Raw genomic sequence first — 24288 nt, 5'->3', positions numbered from 1 at the left:
ATTTTATTTATTTATTTGTGAGAGACAGAGAGAGAGAGGCAGGGACATAGGCAGAGGGAGAAGCAGGCTCAATGAGGGACTCTATCTCCAGACCCAGGATCACACCTTGAGCCGAAGGCAGACTCTCAACCACTGAGCCACGCATGTGTCCCACTTTTCTTTAAAGCCAACTTTATTTTAGGGGACCAAAAGAATAAAGCACTTAGAGTCACCCTGCCAACCCTATGTGACCCATCCCCAAGTCCCAGCCAGCCCCGCCCACCTGCCCTCATCTCAGCTGTGTGGTTCTGACAGACACATCCTCACCCCTAACACTTCATAGAGGCCCATATTCATGGAACACTCACCCAGAGTTTCACCCTCTGGCACTGGCTTCTCTACTCTTCATGTCTGCACTGACAAGAGCTTCAAAGTGTTGGGAGGATGGCACACCTAGAGTGTGGAAGCCGTGTGCTACCTCCACCAGCAACCTGTAAGCATAAACAAAATATTTTCCTGGCAGGGATTATAGGTGCCCTCACTGCTACAGATTTCTTCCAGGAGTCCAGCAGTGACCCAGGAGAGTCCCTGAGGCTGGATCGAGGACCAGGGATCCAGTAGGGGCAATAGCCACTGGCTAGCCTTGGTAAGACCTGGCCAGGTCCCTAAATTCTGTCTCCCTGGAGACCCAACTCAGAGTTGGCCTTTATCTGAGAAGGGTCAAGGTCGGGAGGAAGCCTACAGGTCTTTTCCCAGGCTCCAGAGGCAGGTGGGGCCTGGAGTTTGGAAGTGGGGGGCTCACAGGAGCCACAGACTCATTATCCTCCCCAAACCTGCTCAGTCACTAGGTTCCCCAAATGAGAAAACAGAATTGCCACCCTCCCAGGCCCTGCCCCACCCAGACAGAGTGAGGACACAACTCTGACTCTTTCTTCCTCATCCTCCCCTCTCATGTGTTATTCATTCCACCCCCTACATCTCGAGAGTTCCCCATTTCTCCCCACCCTCAAGCTGCTTTCCTTGCCCAGGCCTCTGCTCAGCTGATGGTTACTGCTGTGACTCCAGGATAAATGGCATGTGCTCTGCCTGGACACTTGACATAGTGAAAGCACGTTGTCTGCTGGCACCTTGCCAGGCACTTTGTTTTCACAACCCCATGAGGTGGATACTATTATCAACCCCGCTTTATAGATGAGGACACTGAGGCCCCAGACCTCTATGTCAGCTGCCATATTAAGGCAGATGTCATGTGCTGTGGTGAAGATGGGATCCGAACGCCCGGCAGCCTGGATCCAGATTTGAAGACTGAGACTGAGGGCTCTGGCGTCAGCGGGAGCTGGGCTGGAATCGTCCAGATTCTTACCTAGAATCTTCCAGGTAAGTTGGAATCTTGCCCAGGGACTTGCAAGCTGTATGACCTCAGGAAATTCACATCACCTCCTGAGCCCTAGTTTTTCCATCTGTACAATGGAGATGCTGATCTTACCTTGGGTTGTGGGGAAGGTAAGATGAAGTAGCGCACATAAAGCTTGATGGACAGTAGTTACTATCTCATTGCTAACAGCGCTTCCTGCTTCCAATCTTCCCTCCTGAGTCCCACCCACCACCCAGCAGGCTGAGTAATCTTTCTTTAAAAAAAAAAAAAATCATTTCTTTAAAAAAAAAAAAAGCCATCTTGATACCATTACTCTGGCTAAAATATTCCACATGTCTCCAAGGCTCTTCGCTGCTACAAGATAAATCCTCTCTCTTTACCCCAGGATCCAAGGCCTCCCTGATACGGCCTCTGATGTTCTGCCCCCCATGCATTTCCTCTGCCTCTCCTGCCGTGGATTCTCACTCTCACGTCCCACACTTCATTCCCTGGCTTTTTCTCTTACCTACCAGGCTCTGCTTACACTCTCTCTTCTGCACATGCAATTCCTGCCTCCTGGAACACGATTCTCCACCACTCCCTAGTTCTGCGACTCCCCTTCTCTGCCGAGGTGAATGAGAAGTGGATTAAGCCATACTCTCTCCTCCAGCCTTGCCTTGCAATGCCTTTATTGTTATTCTTACAATGCAACGTGGAGTTATGGCTTCTGTCTCCTCTACTAGAATATAAACTCTTTGAGGCAGAGACTTATACAGAGGAGCCACGCCCGGTTGGAGGTTGGGAGTCCCAAGTGGCCTTACTCCTGGGCCCTGAGATCCTCTTGGCCTTTCCATTTGCCTCCCTGGAGGACAGAGAAGCACCTGCCAGGGAGAAAGCCCTGGCACTAAAGGTCTGGAGTGCCCCTTGTTGGAAGATGCTTTTTGGAGGGATCTGCCCAGCTCATAATGGCTCTTTTCTCCAGACTTCTCTCCTGCGCAGTGACAGACCAGCTTCCTAGGACACAGCTGATCAGACTATAGGCCGCAGCCCCAAATGGTCCAGTCTCAGAGCAGAATCAGATCCAAGACACAACATACAGTTATCCAGTAGGGAATTAAAAAGAATTCCAAGGACACCTGGCCAGCTCATCAGAAGATCATGTGACTCTTGACCTCAGGATCATGAGTTTGAGTCACACATTTGGTGTAGAGATTACTTAATTAATGAATACACTTTATTTTTTTAAAAATTTTTTTAATTTTTATTTATTTATGATAGTCACAGAGAGAGAGAGAGAGAGAGAGAGAAAGAGAGGCAGAGACATAGGGAGAAGCAGGCTCCATGCACCGGGAGCCCGACGTGGGATTCGATCCCGGGTCTCCAGGATCGCGCCCTGGGCCCAAGGCAGGCGCCAAACCGCTGCGCCACCCAGGGATCCCTGAATACACTTTAAAAAAAAAAAAAAGAATTCCAGCCTTTACCTGAATTTCAAGAACAATAGAGGAATTCAGACTAGAACTCACAGCAGCACTTCCCACCTGTTCTCTCTTCCCCGCCCCCACTTGCACCTGCTCCAACACCTTTCATAACACCAAATCCCCAGATGCTCCTTAGGTGTCTCTTTTTCTCTCCTCCCTTCTTCCCAGTTCTTTGTCTTAACCTCTCACCTCTACCCTTCCTTCCTTCTCCCTGCTTTACCATCCCCTCTACCTAATCTTCTGATTCTTCACAACTTGGGATCTGGGAACCCAGTTAGCAAATGGTTGGAGAACAGGGCAGGCATAGGGAAGGTATCTGACACTGGCACATTAATAAATACTCTCCCCAATATGCACACAGGGGATCTGGCACTTTCTTCTGTTATTCTTTCATTCCAGACACAAGTCTCATGTACAATTTGCCTATCACTACCATATTTATCCTGAGGTCTCGCAGCCATCCTGACTCACTTGTCTTTTCCCATGCCTTGCCTGCCTTTTATAGTTCACAAAGCGCTTTTATATTCCCTGTCTCACCAGAACTTCCTGATAACCCTGGGAAGGTGGAGACTAATATTGTCCCCATGTTACAGATAGAACAACTGAAAGAAGCTAACTCACCTGCCCGAGGTGCCACAGGCAGGATTTGAACCCAGATCTTCCTGAGTCTAGGTAAAGCTCTTAAACACTACTCTCTTTGTCTTTTCAATGAGATCTTCTTTCAGCTGATGCTGAGACCACCGTGTTTATATTAAGATACACACATATGTACGCACACAATCACACCCATCCGTGTAGAAAGAGATCCAATTCATGCAGTGTATAGATGATACACCCCAACATGCAGACTAACCTGTGGACACCAAATGGTGAGCGCATACCCAGGAGCAAGCACAGCACCGGGGCACACATGTCCACATACAGAAGTACAGTCTCCAGCCACGCATGTGTGTGCACACCACTAGAAAAGCGTCATTAATATGGGCAAAAGTGAGGCTAACCCCACTGCTCTTCTGGTGGTCCTCTATGGCCCTGAATTCCCCCCAGGTCCCCCAGTTACCATGGCCTGCCCCAGCCTGAGCCCCTCCATCCCCTTTTCCTCCTGCATATTCTTTCATTGTGCCCTTTCCTGAACTCAGCTCTGCCACCAGGCTCTGCTGGGATCTCGTTATTTTTACAGCTGCAGGGAGCAACCTCTCAGAGAGAAGAAGGGAAGGCTTTGCTAAGAGAGTGGATGCCTAACTCTCAGAGTCACTGCCAGCCCAGCCTAGAGGGGCAAAGTTTCCCCTGTCCAGCTGAGATGGTGGCTGTGGTCACCTCCAAGGCCTGCCAGAGGGACCTTCCCTGGCAAATTGGCTCAGCACTGCTGCCAACTCTCCCCTCAGGGCTGGGGACACCCGGGTTTGGCTCTGGGCTTTGTGCCCAGAAAGGTCTCTAGCCCAGCAGCCAAGAGAAGGGGATTCTGCATCAGTGAGGATGTAGACAGAGCCCTGAAATTCTCCTTGTTTCACTTCCATTTACAGAGCAGGGAGCTCCAGGGCTCTGTTCATTGGTGTGGATCAGAGAACCTGCAGGGTGGTTTGCAGCACCAAGAGACAGGAGAGGGGGGCTAGTTCTGGGAATCTTTACATGAGGGCAAAAGTGTGTTGGAGGAGAGAGGGAGGGAGAGGCTTGGGGACAAAAGGAGGGAAGCAGAGAGTATCTTATCACGGGTAGTCTCCTCTTGGCTGCAGAGGCAAAGGAAGACCACCTCCTGAGAACACTTTCATCTTGCCACCTTGCCCCCATCTCCATAAACCTACCAAGACAGCAGAAGGACTCTGGATTCCTCTTTTTTTTTTTAAGACTTTATTTAGGGATCCCTGGGTGGTGCAGCGGTTTGGCGCCTGCCTTTGTCCCCGGGCGCGATCCTGGAGACCCGGGATCGAATCCCACGTCGGGCTCCCGGTGCATGGAGCCTGCTTCTCCCTCTGCCTGTGTCTCTGACTCTCTCTCTCTCTCTCTCTCTGTGACTATCATAAATAAATAAAAATTAAAAAAAAAAGACTTTATTTATTTATTTGAGAGAGACAGAGAGTGAAAGAGAGCACGAGCTGGGGGAGAGGCAGATGGAGAGAGAAAGACAGATTCCCCGCTGAGAAGGGAGCCTGATGCAGGGCTTGATCCCAGGACCCTGCGATCATATGACTTGAGCCAAAGGCAGATACTTAATTGACTGAGCTACCTAGGTGCCCAGGACCCTGATTCTTCCTGCTAACTTCCATCAGCAGCTGCAATCAGTTTAGCTAAAGTGGCATCTTTCCTGCTTGACATCTGGCTGTAAAGACCCAGTGTGACATCAGATGTTCTCCTTCTGAGGTTCCCCTCTGGCTGCCCTGATTCTCAGACCCATACCCAGCCTCCTAGACCTCAGGACCTCTACCAAGAGCTGTCCACCAGATTGGACACCTCTGAGTCCCTGGCTATGTAAGGAGTGGCCCTGGGGACAGCCTGGAAGCATCTTTCTGGCACAGGGTTGGTTGGGGTAAGGCCTCTGGGGGCTCCCCCAACACATCCACCCTCTCTCTGCTGAAGAGTGAGTCTGTTGTTGATTTTAGCAAAGTTTAGCAAAGAACTCATTATTTCATTTTCCAGCCCAGAATGCCCCAGTTGTGGAGTTAATTCCCCATCCTGACATAGGGCTAGCGCCAGACGGAATCAAAACTTTTGCTGAATACCCACTGGGCACCACTGTTTCCATCACAGGGTTAATTAGTCCCCATGAGCCTTAATCAAAGGAGGCTGCCTGGGCTGGGAGTTCAGAGACCTGGATGTCAATTCTGCAACTGATGACTGTGTGGGTGAGTTCTATCAGACAAGGTCCTTTCCCTCTCTGGGCCTTGGTTTTCCCAACTGCAAAATGAGCAGCTAAACCCGGACAATTCGCAAAGTCCTTTCCAGCTGGCTCGAACTTTCCATGACATTCTGTGATAGTGACATTTCTATAACAGCCAACCATGGTCTAGGATGACGTTCTTAGTCATTCCATGACATTTACAGCCATCTACAGCATTCTATGATGACATGGAAGGTTAGTCCTTGACATGCAATGACATTTACAACCATCTACAGCGTTCTATGACATCTCTTGACATTTACAACAATCTATGACATTTACAAGAATTCACGATATCCCGTGACATTGACATTCCAGAGCATTTTGCGACATTCCTTGACATTCAACAGCACTCTATGGCATTCTAGCTGTGATATTCTGTGGCATTCTGTGACATTCTAAATTTATACCGTGTCGACTTGTCTCTCTTCTGAGGGGCCTCCCTGACATAGCCAGAGAAGCTGTATTCTCCTTCAGGATCGTCCCCCAAGTCTCCTCCTACTCAAGGCGCATGACCCCTCTGTGGCCAGAGGCCATTGAATCTGGGTCTGTAGAGTCACCTGACCACAATCCTGATGTGGGCTTTGGGGTTGTAAGGGACAATGTCTCCAGCGACAGTCATCTCCTTGGGAGTTTTTGCTCCCAAAAAGATCCTTCTCTCACTCCACCACCAGAATGTTGCAATTAATGGCTCCTTCCTTCAGGATAAGGGGGTCTCCTTGGCATAACATTAAGTTTAAGCACACAAGATATTTGCAAAGATTTGACCTATGGGAATGGCAATTTTATATGGTTCAACCTAATGCAACAGAAAGAATGTGGATTTGAGAATCAGTCTTGGGACAAACACCGGTGCTGCTGTTGCTTAGCTGTGAAACCTGGGCAACCTTGTCAGGCCTCCCTTTCCTCATCCATAAATACAAATAAGAACTTCTTACTCAAGGGGTTGGTGGAGGATTCAATGGGATAATGCAAGTACAGAGTAAGGCCAAAGAGCTAGAAAAGAATAAGAAGGCCATAAAGACCATCTTTCTTCTCCTTCGTTTCCTTCCCCTGAAGCCATAGGAAAACAATTCATGCGTGAAATGGCACAAGTCAAAAAAGAAGACCTGGGTTTTGATCTTGACTCAGCCACTTCCTCACTGTATACCCTTGAGATGACGATTCTGTTCTGCGGACTTCAGCTTTCCCATCTGTAAAATGGGGTAGGAAACAGATCAGTTCAAGGACCTTCTGGCTCTGATGGCCTGGCCTTCTCTGGCTGGGAGGGGAAAGGTGATAGAACAAGGAATCCTGGAGTCTGGTGGGGCAGGCCCTGGGGAATAATGGGTCACCATAGTCTGTGAGGACAGGACACAGGCAAGTGGGAGGAGCAGGGCAGACCCGAAGGAAGAAACGTTTCTTTCTAACCATTGTGAGATGACAAGCTTGGTTGTGATGCTGCTTCTCGTGTTTTCAGCAAATGGCTCTACAGTCTCCACCTGAGGGAGTGGCCAAGCGCCAGGCCAGGTGGGTTGTGCCATTGGGTTGTGCCACCTCCAGCCCTGTAGGCCCCGGGGTGGTGGAAAGGAAGCTGGTCTGGGGCTGAAACCTTAAGAGACTGCGCCCCCTGGTGGCCAGATTCTGTCATTGCAGCACAGGGCTCCAGGTCCAGGGGCTGACTCCCCCACTGACCAGGGCTTGGTCTTAGCCGGGCAAATTTCTTTTTGAGAGGACATTGAGAGACGGATTTGTAAGGAGGTGACTCAAGCTGGGGCAAGCCTGTAGGGCAGAAGACTGGTAAAGACCCTTAGTAACCTGTTCAACAAAGTTTAGTGAGCACCTACTATGTGCCAGGCAGAGTGCTGGGCTCTCCTGCTGAGTGTTGAACAAAACAAGGACCTTGCTCTTGGAGGAGCTTACAGAGTATGGGGCTCCTGGGCTGACTGAGGACCTACTATGAACCCGATTCTCGTCTCTGGACTCTTCACAGTAAACCTGGGAGGTGAGAATTATCATCCCCATTTTGTCGGTAAGGAACCTAAGAGCTGAGGCTGCATAGCTAGAGGGGGCAGAGCTATGATTCATTCTTAGATCTAGATGCGTCCAGAGTTTCCCATCACATGAAGTTTGTGCAGTAGGAAGAGCCCATCCCAGGCAAGCCTCTCATCTCAGTAGCCTTCTTTGGGAAATGGGGCCTAGGAGGTTTCAGTGGGTTCAGCAAGGAAGGGGGTATCCGGACCTCTGCCCACGCCCTGAGTCCAGTGGGACTGCCTTCCAGACTGAGGGATGCTCCAGGGAAGCAGGCGTCCGAGAGCCTGGGCATTGTTCTCATTGTCTTGGCCTTCTCTTTGTCTGGGGAGCATCCGGGGCTCGCTCCTCCCCTAGCGGAGATGGGGGCCAGCTGCCTGGAGAGTCTGCTGCCGCTCATTAGAGCCCTCATAAATGCCTCTCTCATGGGACTTCCCACCCCAGGGTCTGAGGGAGAGTTTGACACGAATCTAAAAATAGCTGCTGTTTTGTTCCTTTGTTGGAGGGGAGGGGCTGGCAGAGGGGCTCCAGCTCCCCTTAATGACCTGCCCACAAAGAACAAAGCCTATTCTCTGGATTTGCTCTGCTTCCGCAGTGCCCTGGCCTCCCCAGCTCCTGGAGTTGGGTGGTGAATGGTGGTCCTGCTGGCAGAGGCAGGGCCAGAGCCCAGGCCTCTGAGCCAGACGACCTAGGCCCCAGTAGCACACAATGTGCAGTGAGATGTATGGGCAAGGCTCTGTGGGGGGAGGAGTCTGCATGGGTCATGTGACATCGGGTTTGATGTCACACCCCACATCGCAACTGATGGAGGATGGTACAACAAATCACTGTGTGGGGCTTATTACAGGCAGGCAACTCTGGGATGGTGTGCGACTGAGCTAGAGACTCTGTGGCCGTGTGTAGGTGACACTATGTTGGGTGTTGGTTGGTCATAGTGAGCTTCACTACATGCAGGTGACACTATGTGTGTGTTGGTTTGACAAGAGGTGATGGGACTGACTCTGCAGGTGACACTGTGTGTGACTCTGTGGCTATGTTGGTGACACTGGGAGGTGGGGTTACTGTGCAGGTGACAGTGATAACCAAATGGCAGGAAGCCATGGTAGCATCCATAGCCCGGAGCGAGCCTAGCCCAGCTTCTAATTCCTGTCTCTCTAGGCAGCTTGTGGGAACTCCTTTGGGTTTCTCTTGTTCATTATTCCTGTTCTTTTCCTTTTACCTGCTACTGCCTTGCTCCCCAGGCATCTCTCTACATCTGCACCAGGAGTGGGATGCTTGGCTCTCAGGGGTCCTGCAGATGTGGCACCCACCACCCAATGTTGGGAGAAAAGCTGAACTAGAAGTAAGCACGCCACACTCCTGTGGAGGCCCGCCCAGGGACAGGAGGCAGGAGTGGGGAGCAGCCAGGAGGCTCTCAGCCTCACCCTCAATGTTTAGGTTCACTTCTCTCTCTCTCTCTCTTTCGCTTTTTTTTTTTTAATTTTTTTATTTATTTATGATAGTCACACAGAGAGAGGGAGAGAGAGGCAGAGACACAGGCAGAGGGAGAAGCAGGCTCCATGCACCGGGAGCCCGACGTGGGACTCGATCCCGGGTCTCCAGGATCGCGCCCTGGGCCAAAGGCAGGCGCCAAACCGCTGCGCCACCCAGGGATCCCATCCCTTTCCCTTTTTTATAGGCTCTTTTTTTTAATTTTTTATTTTTTTTAACATTTCACTCATCTATTCATGAGAGACACAAAGAGAGAGGCAGAGACAGGCAGGGGGAGAAGCAGACTCCACGCAGGGAGCCTGATGAGGAACTCCGTCCGCAGGCATCCCTAGGTTCACTTCTCAAAGGTAGAATGCATACATATGTTACTGCAGAGTTTTAAAAAGAATCGAAGCAGACATGACAAAAAAGTTATTCATTGTTAATCTAGTTGGTGTGATTTTGAGTAATTATTATACTGTTCTTTTGACTACTCAGAATTTTTAATCTCTCAAAATAATGAACAAAGGCAATACTGCACATGATAGAGTTTGTTATACACAAAAGTTAACACTGATGTCAGGCACTGTGCTGAGTGCTTTATGTGGATTATCTTGCTGAATGTTTCCCACAATCCTAGGAAGGGGCTATGGTTAGCATCCCCCATTTTATAGATGGGGAAAAATGAGGTTCAGAGGCCCTGTGGCAGGTGTGCTGGCTTTTACCCTAACTTCCACACTGCATGGGAGCTCAGGAAAGCCCCGAGTTCCCCTCTGCTGGATCACCTGGCACTGAGGGGGTGAGGCCTAGGTTTTATGTATTAGTTATTTATTATGTGCAATAAATCATCCCCAAATGCCATGGTTTAAAACAACAGTAATCATTTAACATCTCTCACAGTCTTTCTGAGTCAGGAATCTAGGGGCAGGCTGGGCTGGGCTGGGCAGTCCTGCTTAAGTGATCCTGAGTTTTCTGTTAGAATTTGAGGGGCTGCACTTATTTGAGCATTGGACTGGGGCTGGAGGATCCACTTGCAAGTTAGCTTACCTCACATTTCTAACAAGCTGATGGGACCTGTCAATCCCTCTTTACGTGGGCCTCTCCTCAAGGCATCTGGAGCTTCCTCACAGCCTGGGGACTGGGATCCAAGAGTGAAAACCCCAGGAGAACCAGGCAGAAGCTATATTGTCTTTTATGACTTGGTCTTGAAGTCACATAGCATCACTTCCACAGTATTCTACTGGCCAAAAGGGTCACACCTGATTTGATATAGGGCAGGACTGTCAGGAACTCTGCAGGGTCTGAGATTTTACCCTAGTTGCATGCTAAGGAGTTAGCCTGCCTCTGCTTCTTGGATGCTGGCAGAAGACATGAGGTGCGCCAGAAGAAGTTTGTAACTCACAGCAATAGCAGTAGCCAGAATTATAACAGCAGAGCCCCAACTCCCACAGATCAGCACAGAAAGGACTAAAAATCACCTGCACACAGGGCAGCCCGGTGGCTCAGCGGTTTAGTGCCTCCTTCTGCTCAGGGCGTGATCCTGGGGTCCCGGGATTCAGTCCCACGTCGGGCTCCCTGCATGGAGCCTGCTTCTCCCTCTGCCTGTCTCTGCCTCTCTGGGTGTCCCATAAATAAATAAGTAAATAAATAAATAAAGTCTTTTAAAAAAATAAAAAAATAAAAATCACCTGCACACAGACTGGGTCATGTTATGAGAGAGCAACTCTAATTGGGGGACCCAAATCTTCTATCATTAGCAGTAGCATGCCTGCTCTTTCCCCCAGAGGGGGACACTATGTCAGTCTTCCAGAGGGTTTGCCACACAAACATCCATGACAAGAGAGTCCAGAACAAAGGACAGTCAGAGCCTTGCTCACGAGTCATGCTAAAATGTGAGAGCTCGGTCTTAGTCAGCTGGGGCTGCCGTCACACAGTCCCACAGACTAGGTGGCTTAAAGGACCTAGAACTTGATTTTTCACAGTTTTCAGGGACTGGAAAGTTCAAGATCAAAGTGTCGGTCAATTTGGTTCCCAGTGAGAGTTTTCCTGTTGGCTTGTAGATGGCCACCTTCCACTGTGTCCTGTCATAGCAGAGAGAGGTGGGGCGGAGAGGGAGGGAGAGATAAGGAGAGAGGGAAACCTCTTACAAGGCCATCAGTCCTATGGGATTAGCGACATCCTCACGTAATCTCTTCCTGAAGCAAGAAATGGGGAGTGGAGGCCATAGCCTCTTTGTTAATAGTGATAACATCCTTTAACAAACACCCTTAACTATTTTTGAATATCTGAAGTGGAATTTGCCTTTCTCTTTTTATTTCTTTCAGAACATTTCTAATTCCCCTAAGGCAGATGGATGTTCCCTGACCAACCATGGCCAAGATCATAATTTTTTAAAAGTGAGGCACCTGGCGGGGCACAGTTGGTTAAGTGTCCGACTCTTGGTTTCAGCTCAGGTCCTGATATCAGACTCTTGAGATCAAGCTCCACCTTGAGACTGTCTCTGTGCTCAGCAGGGAGTCTGCTTGGGATTCTCTCTCCCTCTCCCTCTGCCTCCCACCCCCACTGGGCTCTCACTCATTCTCTCTCTCTTTCTTAAATAAGTCTTTTTTTTTTTTTAAAGAATTTTTTTTAAAAAGCACGTTGATAATCTTCAAACCACTAAGCCAGTTTACACACAATTATTCAGAAACATAAGTGAGATTATCTAATACAACTGTCTTCAATTTTACTTTTTATATAGAAAACATCAATTCTATGTAAGTAATACAGATATACTTTTTTTTTAAACAGTGCAATAGTATTCCAGAGTATAGATATACCACAATGTATTCAACCATAATTCTGAAAGACATTTAAGTTATTTCTAAATATTTCTGTATTGCCGTAGTGCTTTAGGGAATAACCTTACAAATATATTTTTGCATGTATGTGCTAGTAATTTTATAGGATGGATGTTTTCAAGTGGAATTGCTGGGATCTAAAATACACATACTTCATATTTTGATAGATATGTGAGTGTGCTCATTTCTCCACACCTACTCCATTATTGAATACCATCCGCTTTTTAGTTTAGTAAATCTGTTGGACAAAAAGTAGTTTCCTCACGTGTTTTAATTTTCATTGTTATTAGTGAGCTTAAGCTTTCTTCATCATTTACTGGCCATTTGTAATATTTCTTTCTGAACTATTTGACCATATATCTAGCCTATTTTACTATTGGATTGCTGTTATTTTTTTATTGGTTTGCAACAACTCTTTATATGTCCCCCCCTCCCCCTCAGTGAGGTTTGTTAAACAAAACAAGCTGAAGTCCCAGGAGCAGGTCTCTTTGGAAGGGCAAAGCTTCTTAAGAAGCTCCAGGGGAGGTATCCCTGGGTGGCTCAGCGGTTTAGCGCCTGCCTTTGGCCCAGGGCATGATCCTGGAGTCCCGGGATCGAGTCCCACGTCGGGCTCCCTGCATGGAGCCTGCTTCTCCCTCCTCCTGTGTCTCTGCCCCTCTCTCTCTCTATGTCTAAAATAAATAAATAAATAAATAAATAAATAAATAAATAAAAGAAGCTCCAGGGGAAGCCTGGGAGGAGCAATTCTGGATCCTTGGCTGCCTAGGAGCCTGTAGGAGGAATCTGCACCTGCAACCATCCGGCCTTCTCCCCGTGGTGCCTCTGCCAGCACGCACTCGTAGACACAATCAGTGCCACCCAAAAACACCAAACACAGCTGAAACTCACATCCATGGATATGCAGAAACAATAAAAACTGCATGAGTGTGCATACCCACATGGGTATGGGCATGGGCATACATGCCACGTGTCCCCATTCATAAATGGTAACATGTACAGATGTAAGGATACCCACAGGTACAAAGTACATGTATGTGTGAGCACAAATACATCGACATGTACACACAGGCCCTTTCAGGTACAGCTCTGTTAAGAGATGCAGTGCGCACATGTGCACACAGACCCAAATGTGGGTACCTACTGTCTCAGCCAGAGGCCCAGCAAGAAACAGTTGGCACACTCAAACAAGGTAAGCAAAATGTAATGAAGGGGCCATCCACAAAGGTGAGCATAGGGTAAAGGAAAATCCAAAGCTATAGTGATGCCCTTGGTGCTAGCAATAGTAGGGAGCCAGGTTGCCCACCCTCGGCCTGGAGGGCCAGGGGATGGGGCCATGTGGGAGCTGGTCAAAGCTACAGTTTTGCAAAGCTACAGTCCTGCAGTTTTGCAGGACTCTCCAACAGAAACTATGGCGATCAGATAGTCGGATCTACTTTATAACTCCTAGGCCACTACTGAGCCACAGCCTGATGGGGGAGGAGCTGGCCAGTCCAGCCCCTGCCTTCTGATCTGCTGGCCAGGGTGGCCATTGGCCGAGCCCAGCTAGAAGCCAGACAGGAATCTGGTTGAGGCGCTTGCAGGGTCAGTGTTCTTGGGGGGCATGAAGCAGGGTGGAGAGCAAATCTAGAGGGACAGAGTATGTCTAACATTTGTGCATGTATGATGGCACCCACACGCAGGGCACTAGGGTATACACACACACAAAGATGCACAATGCAATGTGTTCACATGTACACTGTACCGCCTATACACAGTTTAGACCAACACAGGCCTTAGAAGAAGGCTGAAAGCAACACCCTGGGCCTGGCCTAGGCCACAGGCGAGATCCTCCTCCTTTCTTTCCCCCTCCCCCTTCCTTCCCTACCCCTCACTCCAAGCCCAGAGCCAGCTCTTTGCTGAGCTCTTTGTTACTCTTGGCAAAGACCGAATCCCAAAGGGACAATGGGTCAGCCAGGGCTGCACAAATCACCAGCTCTTTGGGGGCCTTTCATGGTCTGGCCTGCCTGAGTGACAGCTGAATTGGGTTCAGATCGGGAAGGAGGGGGAAGCTTCTGGAGGCAGGCCCTATAGCCATAGAGCTGGGCGATCTCCAGGCTCCTGCCTGACTCCCAACCCCCCAACAGGCTGCCCCTCTATACCACTGACTCCAATATAGGAGCATCTGGCCCAGGCCAGGGAAACTGGGGCCCCTCACTTTTCTCACTGCCTTACTCCCCACCCACATCTTAGCCCATGCCCAAATCCTATCCATTTTACCTTCTAAGCCCCACCACTGCTAACATCCCAGTCCTAGTCCCAGTCTCCTCATCTTTGACCTGGATGCCTGCCCAGGAGCTCCCTGCCTCCAGGGAGCCGCTACTTCCAGCCAGAGGAACTTTTTTGAAATGTAAATCGAATCAGTTTCCTCTCCTGCTTAAGATCCTTCAATGGCTCTCACACCCCCCACCAAATAAAGTGCCAACTCAGCCTCATCTCACACCATCTGGTCCCTGACCCCATTCCCAGCCTCATGGCTCACTCTCTGCTCCCTCCCTCCGCCCCATGCTCCCACTTCTCTGGGTCTGCTGTACCCTCTCCTTCCCCTGGGCCTTTGCACATGCTGTTCTCTCTGCCAAGAAGCTTTTCCCCGAGTATTTCATTGACTAAATCCTCCCAGAGGAAAGTTCCTCAAAGTAACTGTAGGATAAGATCAAGTTGGGGTTTTTCCCTTTCAGCCCATCATGGACAGATGCTTTTATAAAATACAAAAAATATGAGCCATTACAAAAAAACAAAATTAGAAAACAAAGTGAGGAACAACCAACCTGGGAAATAACAGCTTCTTTCCTGTAAAGTTAATATCCACTCACCATGTGACAGAACAATCCCCACTCCTGGATATGCACCCCAAAGAAATGAAAACCTATGTCCACACAAAACCTATATGAAAATGTTTATAGTGGCTTTATTTACAATCACGCCAGACTGGAAACAACTCAAATGCCCCTCAGTGGTGACTGGACTAGTAAACCATGGTACATCTATGCACAGGAATGCCAGTCTGCATCAAACAGGGAAGAACCTCTGGTATACTCAGAGCATGGGTAAAATTCAGATGCACTATGTGATGTGAAAAGAAGCCAGGCTCAAAAAGCTATATTCTGTATCATCCCATCTATATAACATTCTAGAAAAAAACAAACCCTCGTGATAGTAAACCAATCAGTGGTTGCCAGGGCTGGGTGTTGGGAGGATGAGTGGGCACTGATGACAAAGGAGCATGAAGGAAACTTGGGGGATGAAGGAAATGTTTCACACCTTGATTGTGGCGGTAGTTACATAACTACATATTTGTCAAAATTCAGAGAACTATATAGTTGGAAGGGTGACTTTCACTGTGTGTGCATTAGCTTCAATAGATCTTTTTTAAAAATGCAAACTCAAACTCCGTTTTTCTTATTGTGGTGAAATCTACATAATGTAAAATGGACCATTTTAACCCTTTTTGGGTATACAGCTGTGCTCAAATTCATTCGCACATACGACCATGTAGTGTAACCAACACCACCTTCCATCTCCAGAACTTTTCTCATCTTGCAAAATGGAAAGCCTGTCCCCATTAAACAACACCTCCCCATTGCCTCTCCCTCAGTCCCTGGCAACCACCATTCTGTTTCTAGCTCTATGAATTTGACTATTCTAGGTGCCTTTCATAAGTGGAATCCTATAGTATTTTTCTTCTTATGTCTGGCTTATTCCACTCAGCACAATAGCCTCAAGGTATATCCGTTACAACAGGTATCAGAATTTCTTTCCTTTTTAAGGCTGAATAATATTCCACTGTGTATATGTACCACATTTTGTTTGTCCATTCATGCATCAAGGGACATTTGGGTTGTTGCCACCTTTTGGCTATTGTGAATAATGCTGTTATGAATATTGGTGTATAAACACAGACCTATTTTAAAAAATTATTAGACTCGGGCAGCCTGGGTGGCTCAGCAGTTTAGTGCCACCTTCGGCCTAGGGAGTGATCCTGGAGTCCTGGGATTGAGTCCCACGTCAGGCTCCCTACATGGAGCCTGCTCCTTCTCTGTCTCTCTCTCTCTCTCTCATGAATAAATAAATAAAATCTTTTAAAAAAATAAAAAAATTATTAGACCCAACAGACATAAAAGTACTTTGCCCATTTACTAAGCACTTGCTCTCAATTTTGTTATCCATCTCCCTCGTCTGCCTTTTGAGTAGCAAAAGTTGGCCCATTCCCTGGGCCAGCCAGACTCTACCCTTCCCGAGCCTCCAATTATCACCCACAACTCCCTGGGTGTGTCACATCCACTGGGATGGCCTACTTAGGATGCAGGGCTCTCTGAGGTAAGACTAGGTTTGAGTCTTCTTTTTTTTTTTTTTTTTTTAAGATTTTTTTATTTATTTGAGTGGGGGGAAGCACTAATAGAGAGGAGGGGCAGAGGGACAAACAGACTGAGCCCCATGAATCGAGCCCTGCACCAGGCTCCCCTGAAGTCAGATGCTTAATCCACTGAGCCACCCAGGTGCCCGGTTTAATCTTTTCTAATTGCAGCCTCTAACTACTCCTTAACTGGGATTGGGGCCAGGCCCCAGAAAGGCACTCAGAAACTTCAGCCAAGTGCAATCCTGTCCAGGAGCCAATGGGAGAGCAAGGACTTGAACCCACATCTGCCTGGCTCCAGGTTTGTGTTCTCTGTTAAAGGACACCCAGGGGCAACAGCCCTGAGTTAGAGGCAGAACTCAAGGCGTGCCCCTCTCTAGCTGTCACACTCAGGATTTTTTGGCTTGCAGACACTTCCACTCATTTCCAAGGTCAAGATAGAGGTCATTCTGTTAAGAACTAGAGGTTGTCCACCTTACATAGGTGTTACCCAGCACTGGGTTCTCTTGGTGGGTGTTGAGCCAAAAGACACAACCTAGCCAAAAAATAGGAAAAGAAAGGGTTTTACTTGCAATAAGTAAGGGAGAGCACAGGGGATATTTGCCAAAGCAGTGCCTCCTTGGACAGGGAACTCAGCATGCAATTGGGGCAAAAGCTGTCTGAAGGTGACAGTCTCTGGGTCAGATCTCTGGCTTTAGTTGGTCTGGTACCCGAGTGCTCAAAGAGGTTTAGATCCTGCAAAGATAAGTCGAGAATGTGCGCCAGGTCAGTCTTTATTTTTGAACCAGCCCTGCCCTGGGAGTTTTGCCCCTGATTTATTGTCCCTAATATGATTAAGCTATCTCCTGGCCTGATAGTGGCTGCTTGTTCTAACATTCTTCTGTTCCTTTTAAAAGCATTATCTACTGAGGTCTACTCTTCTGCAATTTCAACATATCCCAGGAAGCTCTAAAAGAAATGTGCTTTGGGCAAGTAGTGTTGGCCAAGCATAGATCACAAGATGGCCAGGGGCCTAAAATGACCTTTCTTATATATCATCTTTCTTTTTCCAGGGACCACTTACTCCTTCTGCTTCCACTGGCTCCTGGGCTGTGGGTTGGAATATACAGGTAAGCCATGGACAGTCATGGATGCTGATACGTGTTTGTGCACACATGTGTACCACATGCACGTTACCTACATATAGGGGTTCAATTTGTGTGTGTCTGAGTTCCAGATAACTCAAAATTTGATTTTTTGAAAGAATGATCATCTTTTTTTCAAAGACCAAGGGTCAGGGTAGGAGGTTTAAAGACACAATAGGAGCATAAATTTCTTTCCTAGTGTTGTGCCCAAGATTGCGAATCCGAGAAACCACCAAGGAGCCGACACCGATGCAAACACACGAGGGTTTATTTACAAGCTCGAGCTTGGGTCCAAGTATACCCGACACAGCGGAGCAGGGACTTGGACCCCGAAGTGGGTTACAGCTGGTTTTTTTATAGGCTGGTCTAGGGGATTTTCAGAAGGGGTGGAGGAATTTCTCAAGTTCTGTTTACATTCTGATGTGGGGCTTTCAAGGGCATTGAGCTCTGTTCTCATTCTAATAGGGGACTTTCTACCACTGGGCATGGGCTCTGTTGTCTTTCTGATATGGGATTATCTGCGGAGGGCAATTCTGAGCACTGTTATCTTTCTGATATGGGATTACCTGCCGAGGACATTGAGGACATTCTGCAGTTTTTCCTATAAAGTTCAGCTCTTATTCACAGGGGCCTAAGATGGCTGTACTTGTGCTAATGCTAAACTTGAGGTGGAATGGCCTTGATTTTTCTCGGCCTCCACACCTAGTAGTTACCCTGGCACCTGAGCTTCCAGAGGATCTTAGAAAGTTTTTTTTTTTTTTTTTTTTTAAGCTGCAATGTATGTGCTTACACATAAATACACAATACTATATGCTTAACCCCAGACTGGCCCATAAACACCTGCTTAGATGCACACATAAACCCAGAGACAACCACATACCCATAGACACACATAAAACAAATAATAATTGCCAGTATTAATTAAGTGTTTCCTATGATCCAGGCATGGCACTAAGTACTTTACATACACTGCTTTACTTGATCTCTTTGTAAAAATCAATCAGTATGGGCACTCTAATTTTCACCCTCATTTTAAAGATGAGAAAAATAAAGCTCAGAAAAGTGAAGTGATTCTCACTTCACTTCTCAAGGTCACAGAGTTAGGAAGTGGCTGAGCTGAGATTTGAACATCAGTGAGTGAAAGTCTGAAATCAGAGTGCACAATCATTAGACTATTTGCTAGCACAACTATCACATATTCGTAAATTCACATGTACTGATACCTCGATTCACACTTATAGGCACACCTATGCATATGGACCCCCACATACTGCATATTTGTACAGAGACACACATATACATACATATAGTCAGATACCAGCAGACCCATAGCCACACATTTTTAAAAAAGATTTTATTTACTTGTTTATTTGAGAGAGAGAGAGAAAGAGCAAGAGAGAGCATAAGGGAGAGGGTTGCAGGACGGGCAGAGGAAGAGGGAGAAGCAGACTCCCACTGACCAGGGAGCTTGACGTGAGGCTTGATCCCAGAACCCTGGGATCATGACCTGAGCCAAAGGCAGATGCTTAACTGACTGAACCACCTAGCCACCCCAGCCACATATTTTAATGTAGACAACGTGCAGTCACACACACTGAGCTTACTGACATGAGTTTGCACAGAGTCTAGTCTAAGACTTAGATCTAGGTTCTGGCATAGACTTCCCACCCCTCCTTGCCTGCCCCACCGCCTCTTGGCAGATAAGTACTCGGGGGTTGGGCAGTGCTGCATGGAACCCTGCCAATTGGTGGCTCAGATCCTCTGGGAACAGGCTCCTGCCTCCTGCTCCTATCTACTGGGTAAGCAGAGCCACCCTTGGGGCCAGCATCCACAAAACATCACACCTGGGCCCCACCCAGGAGAGGCTGAACTCAGGAAAACTTCCAGGTGGCCGCCACAGTGGCACTCCCCAGCCCCAGCCCACAGCTCTTGCTGCTTGCATCTCCCTCTCCAGCCTCACTTTCCATTCATCCCCCCCAAGACACCTCACACCTCAATGTAAGTGGGGTCCCTGGGAACACAGAGCAGCAATATCTACCAAGGCTGGAAGTTAAGGAAAGCTCCCTGAAGAAAGAGGCATCTGTGCTGAGCTCTTAACCTAAAGGTGGAATGGGAATCAGCGGGTGAGTCAGAGCAGGCAGAGGAGAGCTGTAAGCCAGAGGGTTGCATGTGCAAAGTCCCAGAAGTGAGAGAAAATAACACCTTCAGGGACTTACAATTGATTCATCATGACTGAAGGGGAACAAAATGATTGCAATGTGATCAAAAGCCTTGGTGAGAGGATGTTTTTGTGCACAGGGAGGCTGAGACTCCCTTGTGGGGCAGAGGTGATCTCAGGACTACAAAGGCCTTGGGCAGCTGCCAGAGTGGCCACTAATTCAGGCCTCCCTTCTGTGGCCACCAGAGCATAGAGCATAGCCATGAATGCTCTTGGACCCATGGCATTGGCTCATTGTCCTAGGGCTGCCTGGCAGCCCAGGACTTGCTCAGATGATTTAATGGCCATGTCTCACACTCATGAGCTAAGCTAGTGACGACACTTCTGGGTGGGTATTAGTAGTCCCATTTAACAAGTGAGGAAATGGTCTTTGTAGAGGTGACTTTGTAAAGCAAGAGAATGATCTGTCCAGAGCTAGCCACAAGGACAAAGATCCCTCTGGGTGTGCTTGGGAAGGTAGCCAGGAGGCAGATGCTGTTGTCTAGGTGGGGCGTGGGGGTAAGGGGGTGGATAGGAGAGTGTTAGCGGGGCTGAGGGGCCTAGGGAAAGGGGCTGCCTGAAACTGAGGATGGACTCTCTCTGGGTGGGAGTGGGTCTCCTGTCCTTGGAGTGAACTCAAAGGCCCTTCTTTGCTTTGCTTCATGCCGCACCCTCCCTGAGAGTTCAAAGACTACCCACTCCACATGTCCATGTAGACAATCTTAAATAAATCTAAGAATCCTAGAAAATTACATTAATTTTTATGTCCCAAGTAATTTCCCTGTGAGTGGGGTTTATGGCTATAACTGTGGTGATTATACGCCTAATGAGGCAGAAGCTGCAGCCCCGCCCCCTGCCCTGCCTCCAGCTCAGCCTTCTCCTGAGCCAGGCCCTTGGCCCACAGGGGGTCAATCACCCCTGGAATAAGAGGGTGAGTGAAGGACTAGGAGTTACACAGACCAGAGTTTTCATTTTGGTTCTGCCCCAGAACCAGCTCTGTGACCTTAGACAAGCCCCTTCCCCTCTCTGAGCCTTAGTTATATCACCTTTAACAAAGAGGATGATTGTAACTATCTCAAGGTAGTTCATTACAAGACTGTAGTGAAGATTTAATGAGAAAATGTATGGAAATGGCCAAGCACCATGTCTGGCTCTTAGTAAAGTCTCTAAAAATGGATGGTGGTTTTTTAGGGGACACCACATTTTCCATGAGAAATAATCTAAATTCTATAGCTCATAATTCAAAATTCTTCTAAAGCAGACCTCAGCCCAGCTCCTCAGGCTTATCTTTCCCACAGACCGTGTCAGGGCTCAGCAGTGGGTCTCAGGGAGCAGGAGGTACTACATGTCAATGGAGCAGCACCCACTGAGGGAAGGTGCTAATGCAGTCTCAACCTCTGCTGATCTGAAAGGGCTCTTGGGATGGGAGAGCTGAGCCTGTGGGTGCAGATCTCTGTGCCTCCCTCTTAAGTGACCTGCATAATACCTCATCCCCTTTATCACGTAGGGCTGCCATCACCTCCCCCTGACCAAAGCCTTGGTTCTGATTGAAAGATGGGAGTGGTTGGGAGTGAATGGGACACTCCATTTCTCAGATGCCCTGCTCCCAGCACAAAAAGACTCACAAATCAGCCCCTTATCACCCTAGGCCAAGATCACCTATGTTTGATTTCCCTAGAGATATTCAGGATAGACCCCCCAACCCTGTGAGAATGAGGAACAGGAGGTCTCTGAGATCTGTGGAAGATCTGTGTGAAAGAGGGACTAGATCACCAGGCAGATCACTGTAGACTCAAATCCCAGTTCTATTACTTGCTGTGCACGCTTGGACAAGGTGCTTTCCATCATTGATCTTTTGTACCTGCAAAATGGGAGAAATGACATCTACATTTCAATTCCATTTGGAATAGTAAATGAGATGACATATGTACAGCATTGGAATGGTGCCTGGCATGTGGTGGACTTAATAAATGTCCTCTTCTCCCAGCTCTTAGCACTAGTACCCAGGACAGCTCCCCACCCTCGCTTGCTTGGCTGCTGTCCACGGTTCTGATAAAAAAAAATATCCTTTGCTATTCTTTCCCAGTTACGCCATGTTATTACCTCTTTAATATTCTCAGAGGTCTTGGAGATTAAGACTTGAAAAATCCTTGCCTTCTCTTCTTCTTTTCCAGTCCTGATGTAAGAAAAAGAACATGGGTTCCTGAAGCTCTCAGTTCCTACCCATTACTACAGTCAGGGATATAGTCAAAGCCTTGATGATTCTCAGCACATCGTCCAGCAGGATGAGTCAGGTGCACACACAGTAGGAAAAGAGCATAGGATTTGGACTCAGTCAGACCTGGGTTTGAGGCCTAGCTCTGTTACTCGCTAGCTCTGTGACTTTAGCAACTTCTGACTTGCCAAAAAACTGAGCCACGGTTTTCTCATCTGTAAAATGAAATTAGCAACTGCACCTCCTCCATAGGGTCATTGGGTGGACCAAAGGAGATGTTGCTTCTAAAATGATTAGTAATGTTTCAATAAATGCTCTGTTAATTGGTAGCTATTTTTACTTCCGACATCTGACTCTGAGTCTCTCAAAGGGACAACACCAATCACCATGTGTCCTTTCCAGTAAAGTCAGCTGCAAACTTCTTAATATTCGAGGCTGTCATAAAGGCCTGGCTTTCCTCTTACTCCCATTGGTTGTGGTACCTCCCAGGACACCAGTTTCCTTCTCTTTCTTTTTTTCTATTCAGTATAGCACCTGTCCCCTAACACCCACTCCCTGTCCTTATCAATTCTTGTTTGGTTCAAGTCCACCTCTTCTGGATCCCATACAGATTTTAGTTAATATCTATTTGAGACAGACAGACAACCCTGGGTCTGCATCCTGGCTGAGCACCTGTTAGCTGCGGCACTTTAGAAAGGTCACTTAGGCTATCTAACCTCAGTTTCCTCATTTGTAAAATGGTGATGGTAATATCCCCTGCCTTGTGAGATTGTTGCAAGGAGCAACGGAAAAAGTGCATTAAGATCTTAGCACAAGGGCAGCCCGGGTGGCTCAGCGGTTTAGCGCTGCCTTCAGCCCAGGGAGTGATCCTGGAGCCTGGGGATCGAGTCCCACGTCGGGCTCCCTGCATGGAGTCTGCTTCTCCCTCTGCCTGTGTCTCTGCCTCTCTCTCTCTCGTCTTTCATGACTAAATAAATAAATAAGATCTAAAAAAAAAAAAAGATCTTAGCACAGATGTACATGGCAAGCGCCCAATACCTATTAGTCCTTATCATTGTTCTTGACTTTCTGATTTTTGTTTCCTCTACTCTTTTCCAGAAATGCTCTTCCTTCTCTCTTACAAGCTGGAGAGTAGAGAATCATATCTCAAGCTGCTGTCTTCTTTTTAAAAGCAGAGTGAACACCTGTAATTTGGAGCTCATCTAATGTATCTAGTGTATCTCTGGGAGGAAGACATGCATAGGGGACACTTCTGGTCCTCTGGGACCCTTTATCTCTTACCTAGGGTTGGGATCCTAAGGGGAATGTTCAGTCTTTGTGGTTGTTTTTGCTTTGGTGTGTGTGTATATCTGAGTGTAGGGATAGATGTGTCATGTGATTGTGAGTGACTTTTATGGAAGTACATATGTGATTGCGGATGTAATGAGCCAATGAGAAATGGTAGTGTATGTAAAGTGCATATATGTGTGGTGGGGGTGCAGCTGTTGGACATGGTACCAGCCCTTTAGCCATCTGCAGGCTTGAGGGATCCTAGGCAATTCACAAGGTTGCTGGCTCCTGGCACCGGCCACTCTGAGCAGCATTCCCAGCCTGTCATTTGGGGAATAACCATGCTTCAGTGACTCACAATCCTGCTTACTCACAATTTTTCATAATCTGACCCAGGCAAGGGATTATGAAAAGATTTGTCAAGCACCCAAATGGTACTGGGAAGATGGTTAGCTTTTTAAATAAAAAGTTCCCCCAGTACTTTTAAAACCATTCCAGTTTAAACCCCTTGTTTACAGTGAGTGCTTAATTACCCGTGACTCTTATCTGTTCATTAAAGCAACTCTCCTAAGGGACCTTTTCTTGACAATACAGGGTTAGTCGTTCATTCGCATTAATTTAAAAGTAATAAAAATTTTGCAATGTTCTATAATTCAGACTTATCACTAATTCACCAACATCCTCCCTCCAATTATTCCAAATCAGGAAAGTTCTATTATTTAACAGCAATATATCCAATACTCAAGGGAAATAATTTCTATGTCACCACCTAGAATTCAATACCAATAATATAACTATATAATCCCTTCATCTGGACAGAGCTGAAATTTTTCAAAACATTTAACCACCCATTGTTTTCTCTGATTCACATAACAGGTCAGGAGTATGATGCCCATTTGTCAGGGAACTGATGCTTACAGTGGTGAAGTGAGCCGCAACTCAGGCTCACAAAGCCGACTACTGAAGCAGTCAGAATTGGATCCAAGGGATCTCAGTGACCTCAGTTTCTCAAAACACAGTTGCCCCTAGAGAAAGCCAGACAGAACTCTCCCCCTTGGCTGTGTCTCAGGTAAAATGTAGTCCTTGG

At 47.6% G+C, this 24288-nt stretch overlaps 1 long non-coding RNA gene across 4 annotated transcripts in view; it reads left to right on the top strand.

Annotated features, from left to right (window-relative positions):
* The first annotated feature begins 956 nt into the window (after positions 1-956).
* The window catches only part of LOC144285223 (uncharacterized), a 77451-nt gene continuing 54119 nt past the window's right edge, over positions 957-24288 (top strand). Inside the window, exons 1-3 of one of the 4 annotated variants that reach the window (XR_013353578.1) lie at positions 8950-9038; positions 11491-11562; positions 17449-17505. This is a non-coding gene — a long non-coding RNA (uncharacterized LOC144285223). Of the gene's footprint in view, positions 1357-7184; positions 7671-8949; positions 9039-11490; positions 11563-17448; positions 17506-24288 lie in introns of those variants that run through there. The other 3 variants (XR_013353579.1, XR_013353576.1, XR_013353577.1) reach the window with 3 other exon arrangements.

This window comes from Canis aureus, chromosome 16, assembly GCF_053574225.1.
Source record: "Canis aureus isolate CA01 chromosome 16, VMU_Caureus_v.1.0, whole genome shotgun sequence".
NCBI lineage: Eukaryota > Metazoa > Chordata > Mammalia > Carnivora > Canidae > Canis > Canis aureus.
Note: the sequence above shows the minus strand (reverse complement) of the source record. Positions and strands in the feature narration are given on the sequence as shown.